Source organism: Leptodactylus fuscus, chromosome 3, assembly GCF_031893055.1.
Source record: "Leptodactylus fuscus isolate aLepFus1 chromosome 3, aLepFus1.hap2, whole genome shotgun sequence".
In the NCBI taxonomy this organism is placed as follows: Eukaryota; Metazoa; Chordata; class Amphibia; order Anura; family Leptodactylidae; genus Leptodactylus; species Leptodactylus fuscus.
In genome coordinates, this window is record NC_134267.1 from 158,630,194 (window position 1) to 158,644,234 (window position 14,041).

Genomic DNA, 14,041 nt, shown 5'->3' on the forward strand with positions numbered 1-14,041 from the left:
CAACCTTGCATTAAGCATGGATGCTGTGTGTGTGATATTTTGTTGGTGTTGAAATGGATAATTGTTACGCTACACATGCATCGCTGAGATACATTTTGTGCAGCAGGCCACAATTATTTGTACTGAAGTTTACACCAGAAGGGTCATTTTGCAAACGGATCTCTTGAGTATCAGTACACACTTTATTTTCAGCAAAGTATGGTTCAGCCGATGTCAGAAGTGGTGTTCGGCTACTGCACATCATGTGCAACACATGAGTAGGCCAACTTCAAATAAAAAGACTGTACACTTTTGTGTGTTATGTGCGCCCATGGGCAAGTAAGTGTTGCAACGTTGACATATATTTAGCATGCATTGTCATGATATCAGTAGGCCCTTGATTTACAGTATGTGAGTGCACCCACATGCTTGGCTGAATTTAAGGACCAAAGTCAAGAGTTCAATATGTGCAAAAGGGCCATCTACTCAGAATGTTCCAAGCCACATTTCATCAAGGCATGTGTCATAAAAACAGACAAGGGTAATAAACCTGTTGATTACTGTACTCCATGTTTAGGACTGAATTTTGACTTAGCTTCTCGGCCTTTTATTACAGTGTTCTCACACACCAACATCAACTATAGATAGTGGTGGCATGTTCACAGTCCGCATAATTCCCAACCCTGCTGCCTTTAACGCACACTATTGAACTGGCAGCGGACCAAGGCAGCCTATGTAAAATTACCTAAACACCACAAATGAAACCAGACACAAATACACAATTTGGTAATCTGTACTTGAAGACAATTACGAACCAAAAGGACTAGTTGCTTTTGGCAACACAAAATGACACACCAACCCTTTCAAAGAATGTGTATATGCAGTGGCGTAACTAGGAATGTGGGTGGCCCGTGGCACACTCTTGACATGCCCCCCCCCCCCCCCAACAAGGAACATCTCAACTGAGTCCCTCCTACGCATTCCTGCACTGTATTCTGCACCATAGTGGACCCTGCACACAGTATTTCTTATGGCCAATACGCTATCCAAGGTCAATTGTGCTTATAAGTAGTCTTGTCATGTGCATTACAATTTAGTAACTCCATGTGCCTCATATTAATAGCAGTTAACCCCATCATGTCCCTTACATTAACCCTTGTGTAACTCATATAAGTTACTGATATGTGAGACACATGGAGGTAATAATAAAGTATCTTCATTATGATTACCCCCATATGTGTGACATATTATGAACTCTGTATGGTCAGGCACACAGGGGTTTAATGTGAGGGACATGATGGGGTTAATTTCTATTAATCTAAGGGACATGCAGTTACTAAAATCAAATGTCTCTACTGAAATGCCTGATATTAATAAGCATAGTAACCCCAGTATGTCCAGGGTACCTGTGTTCTTCTTTTATGTTCCGTTTCCTGGAGCTTCTTCTCTTGTGTGTGGGACTGCAGGACCTTCTCAAGGATAAGGTCCACCTCTCTTTGTTGGCCAGAGTACAGGCCGAGAAAGGGAGGGGGGATAGAGGAAGCGTCCGGAGAGCGCTTGTTGGAGGCATACCTGCAGGTCCTGCATTGGCTCGTGTGTTTCAACCGTTGCTTCAGCTTTGCACAACAAACATTCCACCAACAGGGGGCCCCGATCATTATACTTGGGCGTCTGAAAAGACCCCAGTTAATAATGATAGCAGCGGTAGCGACGGTTACCGGTTCCCTAATGTGTGGGGCCCTGGGTCAGCTGCCTCTGATGGAATGGTCGTAGTTACGCCACTGTGTGTATGTATGAATATATCATCAACATCCAGCAATGCTGATCACTGTTCATGCTTCAGAAAAGACTATTTCACAGTATGTAAAGTATGTGAAGACCTGCTCTTCACTTTTTGGGGGATCAAATCTCCATGTTCAAATAGCAATTCTGAAGGTTGAAAAGTAAAAGGTTCAGGCTGTGAATTAAATGTATCCCCTTGTGTGGAAATGTAAAGAAACACTAGACAAGTTTATAAGTGAACAGATTTTTATAAAATCCACAGAAGAAGAATACCAAAAGGTACCTTTTTCAATATCAAAATTTGGCTAAACCAAACAACTGTGCCAAAATTTTCCAAAACCCGCACCCGCCCACCATTCCCAGATAGAAGTATGAAAAAACTTCAAATGGAAATAATCCTAATCAAAATAATTAGAAAATGAGTTTGACAACAATACATGGGGGGGGGGGGGGGGACTTGGAGAAGACTACAAGGGTTCATAAAGGCACCTGAGGAAAGTGCCGGCATTGGGAGGCTCCTCAACGTGGGGAGGAGATGGCTGTTGTTCCACAGGAGCCTGGGCCAAAGGTGGTTCCGCTTGCACTGGAGTTTCACTGTCACTTTCAGACAAGTAATTGTCTGCCCTGGGTATGCGCCCTTTACATGCAGATTTGCACATCTGCTGGAACTGGCCTACCATGTACGCCAGAGCCGGCAGTTCAGGAGAAGACCGGAAGTCTACCGCCACAGCCGCCACATAGGCTTTAAATAACTGTTGCCTTGACTCTGGCAGACGGCGGCAGATGCCTGCCACATCATTACCAAAAAAAGTACAGTCGTCCTGGCTGCTCACCCGCTGGATAAGGGACAGGGCTTGACTTTCCAATTCAAGCTGCCTGTCACTTATCTGGGGGGTACTTCCGGTGTTCTCCTGGGTGGAAGGTGTGGGGTCTTGAGGGGTGCGACGTCGCCGAGACCTCTTTGGGAATTCCACCGGCTGTTCCTCCGGAGGAGTTAGGTGCACGGGAGAGGGGTGTGAGGCTGGGGAATGCACCCTGGAGGTTGAGGCGACGGGTGAATGACTTCGGCCCCTCTCCGGTTCATGCGAGGAGCAGGCTGCGGGGCTTTGTGGGATGCTCTCCCTTGGATGCAGTTCTTCCTGGGATGGTTGGCTTTGCTCCTGTGAGGCAGTGAGAGTGGTATTGCCGGAACTGCTGTGGATCAAAATGGAAAATATATTAAAGAACTGAAAACCCATGTTTTCAAACATCTTAAAAAAAAAAAAAAAAAAAAAAAAAAAAGGAAGGGCACACAAAACTTACCCATGAGAGACACTGCTAGTGATCAGGAACTGCAGCTCTGTCGCCATTGCAATTTTACCACGCTTGGATGGAGAAGCCCCACTCCGCTGAACCAGCCTGCTGTCTCGCATGAAGCGGTCCCTCACATTCTTCCACCGAGTGCGAACATCGTTTTCTGTAAACATCAATGTGAAATAGTTAAAGAAACCAAACGTTCAATAAAATTATCAGGAATTCATGGCAAAACTTCATTGCTAACTTGGCCAAATCACCATTTACTCACCAATTGTGCTCTTTTTGTTTTTGGTGAAGCTTTCCCAGTCCTGGAACAGGTCCTTACAGACTTGAAGCCATCCAGCATCTCGAGCATTTCGGTCCGAATATAGGGGATGGCTTTTGTCCCACAGGTTGGGCTTGTTCTGAACCTACATGTTTTTTTGCAAAAAAACAAAAAGAATATCAACATCTATGTCCCCCCAAAGCAAAGTGTAAGTGACCTTTTAAAAAATCAATAGCAACATGAAGTGAAAAAAAAAAAAAAAAAAAAATCTTTTTACCCACAAATACAACAACACTGGGCAGCTATACATTGAACAACGTTGCATAGGCATAGTGAAAACGTAGGGCAAAGCAAATTAGCTTAGGCCAAAAAAAAAGGGAAATTAAGCTACCACAACCCTCAAAGATGTACATGTGATGAAGAAGGCCAAAAATGTTAAATATAAACTTACAAATTCCACCATTTGTTTGACATTTATGTCCATGCGATGGTAAGGGGCTGGTTTTTTGGATCGGGTAGTCATAATGTTGCTGCAAGGGCAAAAAAGAGAAAACCAAAGCTTAGGGCAAAAATAAATTGAAACAAAAACAAAAAGGCAAAGGGGAATAACAAGGTTTCGGGAAGGTATAAGGAAAGGCACATGAAACTGATTGCATATAAACACTTAAGCCAGCTATATTTTTCAAGCAAAGAAACTTCCACCATTTGAAAAGTGAAACATGTACATGTGAAAGAGGAATAACAAATCGGGTGGCTACTTACAGTAAATCCTGTGTTGTGTTCTGGCCAGCCAAAGACAAGACGGGACAATGCGGGCCCTTTTCCCTGATTTTGGGAATGCACGAATTTGTCTATTTGAAAGGGAAATAACGAAATCTCCTAAGCCCAATTCAAATGAGGCAGGTAGTTTTAAAAAAAAACACATCTAGCACATAGCAAACACAACCTACTTACAGCTAAGATGGTGGGCTGTGATGCACTTAGAAATGGTGCTGAGGAAGAAGGAGAAGCCTTGCCAGCTCTTTCTAACTGCACGAATTTGTCTATTTGAAAGGGAAAGAACGAAATCTACTAAGCTACTATTTGTAAGAAATGGAGCAAAATTTAAAACATCCGTAAGAAATGAAGCTGTACGTTCTTTAATTAAAAAAAAAATAAAAAAAAATAGACCCAATGAGGCAGTACTTACATGTGGAGATTCTCCAGCCAGCAAGCCAACAGGATGCACTGTGTGTCATAGAGTGGTGAATAAGAAAAAGATGAGTCTCCTCAAATGGATGCCGTGTTTTGATGTCCGCCCCTGGACCAGCCCTTTTGGGAGGTGGTTATGAATATGGGTTGGCCTTTTTTTAGGGTTTTACTAGCGTATACGCGGCGCGTATACGCCGCGTAAACGTGAGCACATGTGCGTATACGCGTCGCGTATACGCGCCGCAAAAACAAAACACGCGCCCATAGAAAACAATGCCATTTTACGGACGTAATTTAACGTCCGTAAAATGACGGACGTAACAACATAAAATCCTAAAAAACACATTGAAGTCAATGGGATAGCAAAATTTACAAGCGTGATTTTACTGTACAAAATAAGCTAGCGTTTACTCAGTGTGAATGTACCCTTAGACTCCACCTCATCACAGACGAGCCTCCGGCAGGACCAGCGTTGATTGGCAAATGCTGTACACTGTATAGCATTCGACCAATCAACGCTGGTCAATGCATTTTTATGAGAAAAAGTCAGCTCCCGCATAACCGCAAGCTGCCAGCTCTCCTGACTAGGAAAGACGAGCCTGCTGCAGAACCAGCGTTGATTTGCTGAATGCTATACACTGTATAGCATTCGGCCAATCAATGCTGGTTCTGAATCGAATCTTTACTGAGAATAGCGAGTAGTATTCGAATGACTACGAGTATTTAGAATAACATAGTATTCTATCGAATACCTACTCGATCGAATACTACTCGCTCATCTCTATTTATTATGTTTGTCACCTTTCCTGGGTCTCAGCATATTCTATTTTTGGGTCTAATGGAAACCAGTGGATGAATCTGGCACAATGAATCCCACGAGAATTCTCCAACACATACTCTCAGAGCCGCCTGGCGGCCTCTGTTCTGTAGATATAGAGCGGTGGCCACTGGGCTGCACTCTACAGCAATAGTCAGGGTAAGGGCCGGGCATTGGGGCAGGGAGCCTACTGGCCCAGCATCCCATATTTCAGTTGGCCCACAGAATTTTCCCAGCGATATACATGGCCACACTGCCCCTGAGCATATCAGAAATATGTCCAGACATAGTTACAATACAAGGCACATTTTATCCATCTATTGATCTCATTCCATGTGTCTTATTAATTGGAATGACAGGTATATGTACAATATTACGATGAACACAGAATTTACTTACTCATTTACCTTATAAACACGTCTCTGTTTGTCAATATCTCAGTATTTAGCAGCCAAAACATAGTAAGGATTGTTTCACCATGTCTGAGCCTACTACACAAATTATTCCACCCACGGCATGTGAACACTTTCAGAAAGCAGCTTCCTCAAACTCTGCAGTCTCCACATGTATCCCAGGCAACACTGGCGCTCCGGATGGCAGTGGAATAAGGTCATTTAAAAACAGTTCAGCTTATTTCCGTGTCACTTTTTTCTATATCAGAGACATATTGGAAGCAGAAGGGTTAGTCATTTTTGGTAGGGATTTGTTACTAACCCACAAATGAAATATTAATAAGTTTGATTCTTGCAGGGTTGAACATCTTGGTCATAAATTGTGGAAAGAAGACATGGGGTTTCTAAGGTCATTAGCATTATCACCAGTGATGTGAGATAATCTTCCTCTGCAAATCTCTTCTCGCTGCAAATTCCGGCTATGAAACAAAATGCACATTATGATTCGTGTAAATCAAATGTGTGTATTCAGAGTGATCACCCAAGCAAGGACGAATGCTCCAGTTTGTAAAACAGAAATGAAATGCTAGCTTTGGTAATGAAAATGCATAATACAGGAGGAAATACTTCAATGGGTTTTCTGGCCCCAAATGGATTTTTTTTATACTGATGATCTATCTACAGTGTTAGCCAAAAGTATTGGCACCCCTGCAATTCTGTCAGATAATACTCATTTTCTTCCAGAAAATGATTGCAATCACAAATTCTTTGGTATTATTATCTTCATTTAATTTGTCTTCAATGGAAAACCACAAAAAGAATTGTCAAAAAGCCAAATTGGATATAATTCCACACCAAACATTAAAAAGGGGGTGGACAACGTATTGGCACTGTTTGAAAAATCATGTGATGCTTCTCTAATTTGTGTAATTAACAGCACCTGTTACTTACCTGAGGCACCTAACATGTGGTGGCAATAACTAAATCACACTTGCAGCCAGTTGAAATGGATTAAAGTTGACTCAACCTCTGTCCTGTGTCCTTGTTTGTACCACATTGAGCATGGAGAAAAGAAAGAAGACCAAAGAACTTGAGAAGCAAAATTGTGAGGAAGCATGAGCAATCTCAAGGCTACAAGTCCATCTCCAAAGACCTGAATGTCCCTGTGTCTACTGTGCGCATTGTCATCAAGAAGTTTAAAGCCCATGGCACTGTGGCTAACCTCCCTAGATGTGGACGGAAAAAAAAAATTGACGAGAGATTTCAACGCAAGATTGTTCGGATGGTGGATAAAGAACCTTGACTAACATCCAAACAAGTTCAAGCTGCCCTACAGTCTGAGGGTACAACAGTGTCAACCCGTACTATCCGTCGGCATCTGAATGAAAAGGGACTGTATGGTAGGATACCCAGGAAGACCCCACTTCGAATATCAATTCGATCGAATGCCGTTCGCTCATCTCTACTTTCAGTTTTCTGGCATAAAAAGATGTATTGTTTACATACATATTTACAATATTTGGGTGAGTTCACACTACGTAAATGGCAGCTTATTCTGAATGTAAAACACGTTCAGAATAAGCGGCGTATAAAGCAGTTCCATTCATATCTATGGGAGCCGGCATACGAGCGCTCCCCATAGAAATGAATGGGCTGCTTTTTTCACTACAAGCACTCCCATTGAAGTGAATGGGAAGTGCCCGTGTGTACGGCTAGCTCTGCTCATGCCGAGCCGTACACGCGGGCACTTCCCATTCACTTCAATGGGACTGCTCGTAGTGAAAAAAGCAGCCCATTCATTTCTATGGGGAGCGCTCGTATGCCGGCACCCATAGAAATGAATGGAACTGCTTTATACGCCGCTTATTCTGAACGTGTTTTACATTCAGAATAAGCTGCCATTTACGTAGTGTGAACTCACCCAAATATTGTAAATATGTATGTAAACAATACATCTTTTTATGCCAGAAAACTGAAAGTAGAGATGAGCGAACGACATTCGATCGAATGCCAACACCTGGCTATGAATTCTAACATGGAAGGCGTTATTGACTATACAGGTAGATGTATTGTGGCAGGAAACTGCATGGCAATGTGAGGAGGATGTTTTAGTAACAGCCCAGGGCCATTTTTTTTTATTGAATGTGCCCGAAACTGTGCCAACATTACACCCAGTGCAGGCAAAAAAGTGGGAATGCAACTTGGCGTCTATCTCAAAAGAGAATGAGCTCCTTACTTCCCCTAATTCTGGACCAAAAGGCACCTAGAGACCTGGGGCTACAACTACCTGCTCTGGTTTCCTCATGGGCCTTAACCCCAGTAGGGAGGTTATGGTGAAGAGATGATCCGCAATCACTCCAGGAGCCGCTGATAAAATTCCAATACTTTATTCCATTCAAGTTAAAATAGACAGCATACAAAAATAGGTAGGAAAACACACATAGTGGTTAAAAGAGTCGCTTACGCGTTTCGGGGTTACCCCCTTAATCATAGCATGTTGTATGTTAGGGAATACGAAATAAATAAATGTTAAGCACAGGTGTTTCTGTTCATTATCCGGTCACGTGTAGTGTTTGTCAGTTTAAAAAACAAATAAAGTTTCTTTTGAATTTTTTGTAGCGTGTTCGTATTTTTATGTATAATAAAGTTATGCCATTCTTTTTGTTTATTATTTACATATTGTGCAGCAAGTTTGTACATGTGTTTTATAAACCTGTTTAATTATTCAAACATATTTTTAGTTTTTTTTTTTTTTTTTTTTTTGTTGTTTATGCGATATCTTAAACTATGTAAAATAGAAACATAAAGTTGTTTTTGATGAATGCATAATATCCCAGTGTCCACATCATGCTGGACATGAGATATAGATAGAGGTGATATTTGCAAAAAAATTTACAAAGAAATTTACAAAGAAATTTACATCGTTTAGTAAGATATCGCATGCCGCCATAAAAATATCGCACTAGTATGTGCGATTTATATGCGATATTTAAAAATACAAAATATTTTATTTTCATTATAAAACAGCATAGAAACAAGTTCTTCAGGATAGATTTATCTTACCTCATGAAAAAACAACTAGATGGTAACTAATGGTAATAGTTAGATGACAACAAATAACTGGTGGCAAATAGATGATATATGTTAATACAGGTACTAGATGAATAAATGAATAAAACGCCCCCTTATAATTGGACCATCCTGGTCCCGTAGTTGAAATAAACCCATAAGCTTTAAGCTTTAAGAAAGATAGAAACCCGTGGATGATACATGGGGCCTCTGTGAGACTTTGTCCCGGTCACGTGACAGGATTGGACCAATGAAATGGGTCCCGGCCACGTGTTCGAAAAGGACCAATGAATTTCCAAAACTATAGAGATCAGCAATTTTAACATTTAAGTACACATAAGTTCCACACAGTGGCGATGCCACCATGTCGCACCAGCAAGAGGACAAAACAGAACGGCACAGCTCCATCTATCCGCATCAACAAGGGACCACAACACATGACACCCAACACGAAAAAGATGAAAGAGATGAAAGAGATCCACAGTATTCAAGGTGGGGTGGCCATTATAATAATGATTGTACATAAGCTTCTGTATGTCAAAAACAAGAGGATGCAATATTATATGTATTTTGTTTAACAGATGAACATAAGATAGAATAGGGCACATTTGTTCTTAATAGATATATGATAAATCCGATCTTATATTCATTCCCGCAGGTATTCTGCTATTGAAATTGAGGATGTACCATGCTTCCCTTTTCAATAAATATGTTTTAATATTGCCCCCTCTTTTAGGTTGACTTAATACTTCTATGCCCCAAAATGCCAAAGTTTGTACATTTCCTTTGTGAATCGTTGCGAAATGACGTGAAACTCCCGACATCGCCTCATTTATAGTTTTAGTGCTATCTTTAATATGTTCCATTATACGTATTTTTAAGTTTCTAGTGGTGCAGCCAATATAGTCTATGTTGCATTCAGTGCATTTGATGCAGTAAACAACATTTTGGCTCTCACAAGTAATATGTGTTTGAATTGTACAGCTAAAATTGGCTGCAGAGCTAGTTACCACTTGTTTGTTTATGGTATATTTACACACCTTACAGTTGTGAAATTTACATTTATAAAAACCTTTGGAGATAGTTTCGTTTATAGTATTTTTGGACTTCGTAGGTAAACAACTAGGAGCCAACATGTTGCCCAATGTATCTGCTCTTTTAGCCACATAATTCACACCTTGACTTAAAAGTTTGTTAGTGATTGGATCCGTTTCAAGGATTGGGAGATTTTTTTGAATTATTCTTTTGATGTCATTGAATTGGGAACTATATTTGGTGGAGAAAAATATACCCTTGGCTCTAACTTCTTGTTTTTTGTCATTGTTAGGATGTACCCCTGACAATAAATCATTTCTATTTTTATTTTTCATTTTTTTCTGTGCTCTATTTAAGATCCATTCAGGATATTTTCTTGATCTCAAACGGTGTAATGTTTCTTTCTCCATAGCCTCATAATCTTGGATGTTACTACAAGCTCTTTTTGTTCTGGTCAATTCTCCCACTGGAATACTGGCTATGGTATGTTTCGGATGATTACTGTTGGCCATCAATATGGTGTTGCCTGCGGTTTTTTTACGATGAAGTTTAGTTATGACCCTCTGTGTATCCGCCGAGCCCTCCAGTGATACATCCAAAAAATCAATGCGTGTGGGTTCATGACAAAACGTAAATTTGAGACCATATTCATTGGACTGTAAATAATTGATGAAGTCTGGTATGGGCGCTATATCTCCATCCCAAACAATTAGGATATCATCAATATAGCGCCCATACCAGACAAGATGTGAAGAAAAAGGGTTAGTATAAACAAAAATAGTTTTTTCTTCCCAAAAAGATAACAAAAGATTTGCCAAAGAAGGTGAGAAAGGGGCACCCATGGGGGCCCCCTTTAACTGTAAATAATAAGAGTCTCCAAACATGAAAAAATTGTGTGAAAGCAAAAACATTGTTATGGAAAGAATATATTCACAGGAGGGCTCAGTGATGACGCTGTATTTATAAAGATGATGCGCTAAGGCATCAATTGCTTCTCTGTGAGGGATGTTAGGATATAGTGCGCAGATGTCGCAACTTAGCCAGTTGTATTTATCTTTCCATACAAATTTATCAAAGGTTTTTAGAATTTCTCTGCTATCCTTAACAAATCCTGTTGTCCTATTAACGAGAGGTTGCAAGATATTATCTAACCAAATTCCCAAATTTTCACACAAAGAATTATTGCTGGAAATAATAGGTCTTAATGGAGGAGGATTAACCTCCTTGTGTAATTTAGGTAAGCCGTATAGGACAGGAGTTGTGGGAGTTGGATTGCAAAGAAATTTAGCTTCTATGTCGCTGAAAATACCTAAAGATACCCCTTCCTCAACTAACCTCTTTAATTCCTGGCCGAATTTTATAGTGGGATTAAATGTTAATAGTTTATAAGTGTCTGTATCACTGAGGATTTTGAGACAGCTTTCTTCATAATCTTGACGGTTCATGACAACCGTTTTACCCCCCTTACGTTTTGTCATGAACCCACACGCATTGATTTTTTGGATGTATCACTGGAGGGCTCGGCGGATACACAGAGGGTCATAACTAAACTTCATCGTAAAAAAACCGCAGGCAACACCATATTGATGGCCAACAGTAATCATCCGAAACATACCATAGCCAGTATTCCAGTGGGAGAATTGACCAGAACAAAAAGAGCTTGTAGTAACATCCAAGATTATGAGGCTATGGAGAAAGAAACATTACACCGTTTGAGATCAAGAAAATATCCTGAATGGATCTTAAATAGAGCACAGAAAAAAATGAAAAATAAAAATAGAAATGATTTATTGTCAGGGGTACATCCTAACAATGACAAAAAACAAGAAGTTAGAGCCAAGGGTATATTTTTCTCCACCAAATATAGTTCCCAATTCAATGACATCAAAAGAATAATTCAAAAAAATCTCCCAATCCTTGAAACGGATCCAATCACTAACAAACTTTTAAGTCAAGGTGTGAATTATGTGGCTAAAAGAGCAGATACATTGGGCAACATGTTGGCTCCTAGTTGTTTACCTACGAAGTCCAAAAATACTATAAACGAAACTATCTCCAAAGGTTTTTATAAATGTAAATTTCACAACTGTAAGGTGTGTAAATATACCATAAACAAACAAGTGGTAACTAGCTCTGCAGCCAATTTTAGCTGTACAATTCAAACACATATTACTTGTGAGAGCCAAAATGTTGTTTACTGCATCAAATGCACTGAATGCAACATAGACTATATTGGCTGCACCACTAGAAACTTAAAAATACGTATAATGGAACATATTAAAGATAGCACTAAAACTATAAATGAGGCGATGTCGGGAGTTTCACGTCATTTCGCAACGATTCACAAAGGAAATGTACAAACTTTGGCATTTTGGGGCATAGAAGTATTAAGTCAACCTAAAAGAGGGGGCAATATTAAAACATATTTATTGAAAAGGGAAGCATGGTACATCCTCAATTTCAATAGCAGAATACCTGCGGGAATGAATATAAGATCGGATTTATCATATATCTATTAAGAACAAATGTGCCCTATTCTATCTTATGTTCATCTGTTAAACAAAATACATATAATATTGCATCCTCTTGTTTTTGACATACAGAAGCTTATGTACAATCATTATTATAATGGCCACCCCACCTTGAATACTGTGGATCTCTTTCATCTCTTTCATCTTTTTCGTGTTGGGTGTCATGTGTTGTGGTCCCTTGTTGATGCGGATAGATGGAGCTGTGCCGTTCTGTTTTGTCCTCTTGCTGGTGCGACATGGTGGCATCGCCACTGTGTGGAACTTATGTGTACTTAAATGTTAAAATTGCTGATCTCTATAGTTTTGGAAATTCATTGGTCCTTTTCGAACACGTGGCCGGGACCCATTTCATTGGTCCAATCCTGTCACGTGACCGGGACAAAGTCTCACAGAGGCCCCATGTATCATCCACGGGTTTCTATCTTTCTTAAAGCTTAAAGCTTATGGGTTTATTTCAACTACGGGACCAGGATGGTCCAATTATAAGGGGGCGTTTTATTCATTTATTCATCTAGTACCTGTATTAACATATATCATCTATTTGCCACCAGTTATTTGTTGTCATCTAACTATTACCATTAGTTACCATCTAGTTGTTTTTTCATGAGGTAAGATAAATCTATCCTGAAGAACTTGTTTCTATGCTGTTTTATAATGAAAATAAAATATTTTGTATTTTTAAATATCGCATATAAATCGCACATACTAGTGCGATATTTTTATGGCGGCATGCGATATCTTACTAAACGATGTAAATTTCTTTGTAAATTTCTTTGTAAATTTTTTTGCAAATATCACCTCTATCTATATCTCATGTCCAGCATGATGTGGACACTGGGATATTATGCATTCATCAAAAACAACTTTATGTTTCTATTTTACATAGTTTAAGATATCGCATAAACAAAAAAAAAAAAAAAAAAAAAAAAAAAAAAAAAAACTAAAAATATGTTTGAATAATTAAACAGGTTTATAAAACACATGTACAAACTTGCTGCACAATATGTAAATAATAAACAAAAAGAATGGCATAACTTTATTATACATAAAAATACGAACACGCTACAAAAAATTCAAAAGAAACTTTATTTGTTTTTTAAACTGACAAACACTACACGTGACCGGATAATGAACAGAAACACCTGTGCTTAACATTTATTTATTTCGTATTCCCTAACATACAACATGCTATGATTAAGGGGGTAACCCCGAAACGCGTAAGCGACTCTTTTAACCACTATGTGTGTTTTCCTACCTATTTTTGTATGCTGTCTATTTTAACTTGAATGGAATAAAGTATTGGAATTTTATCAGCGGCTCCTGGAGTGATTGCGGATCATCTCTTCACCATAACCTCTTTACGATTTGCCTCACAGTCCGGAGGAAAGGTCTTGCACCTCCAGAGGAAGCCCAAGCATGTGGTAGGACTCAATCCTTATTATTTTCTTAACCCCAGTACTTCAAGAGCCTGCAACAATGTCCACCTCCACTGAAGCAGAGGTGTACCAGCAGGGAAGGAGGGAACCTAAAAGCCACACAACTCCTTCCTTAGACGTCAGGAGGGACCCAAATGGGTTTCCACATCCCTTCATCCACCCCAGTCAGTGACAAAACAATGACAGTACAAACAGTGACATACATAAAAAATAATAAATAATTGAGTAGAGTGCCAGGTCAAGGCCCG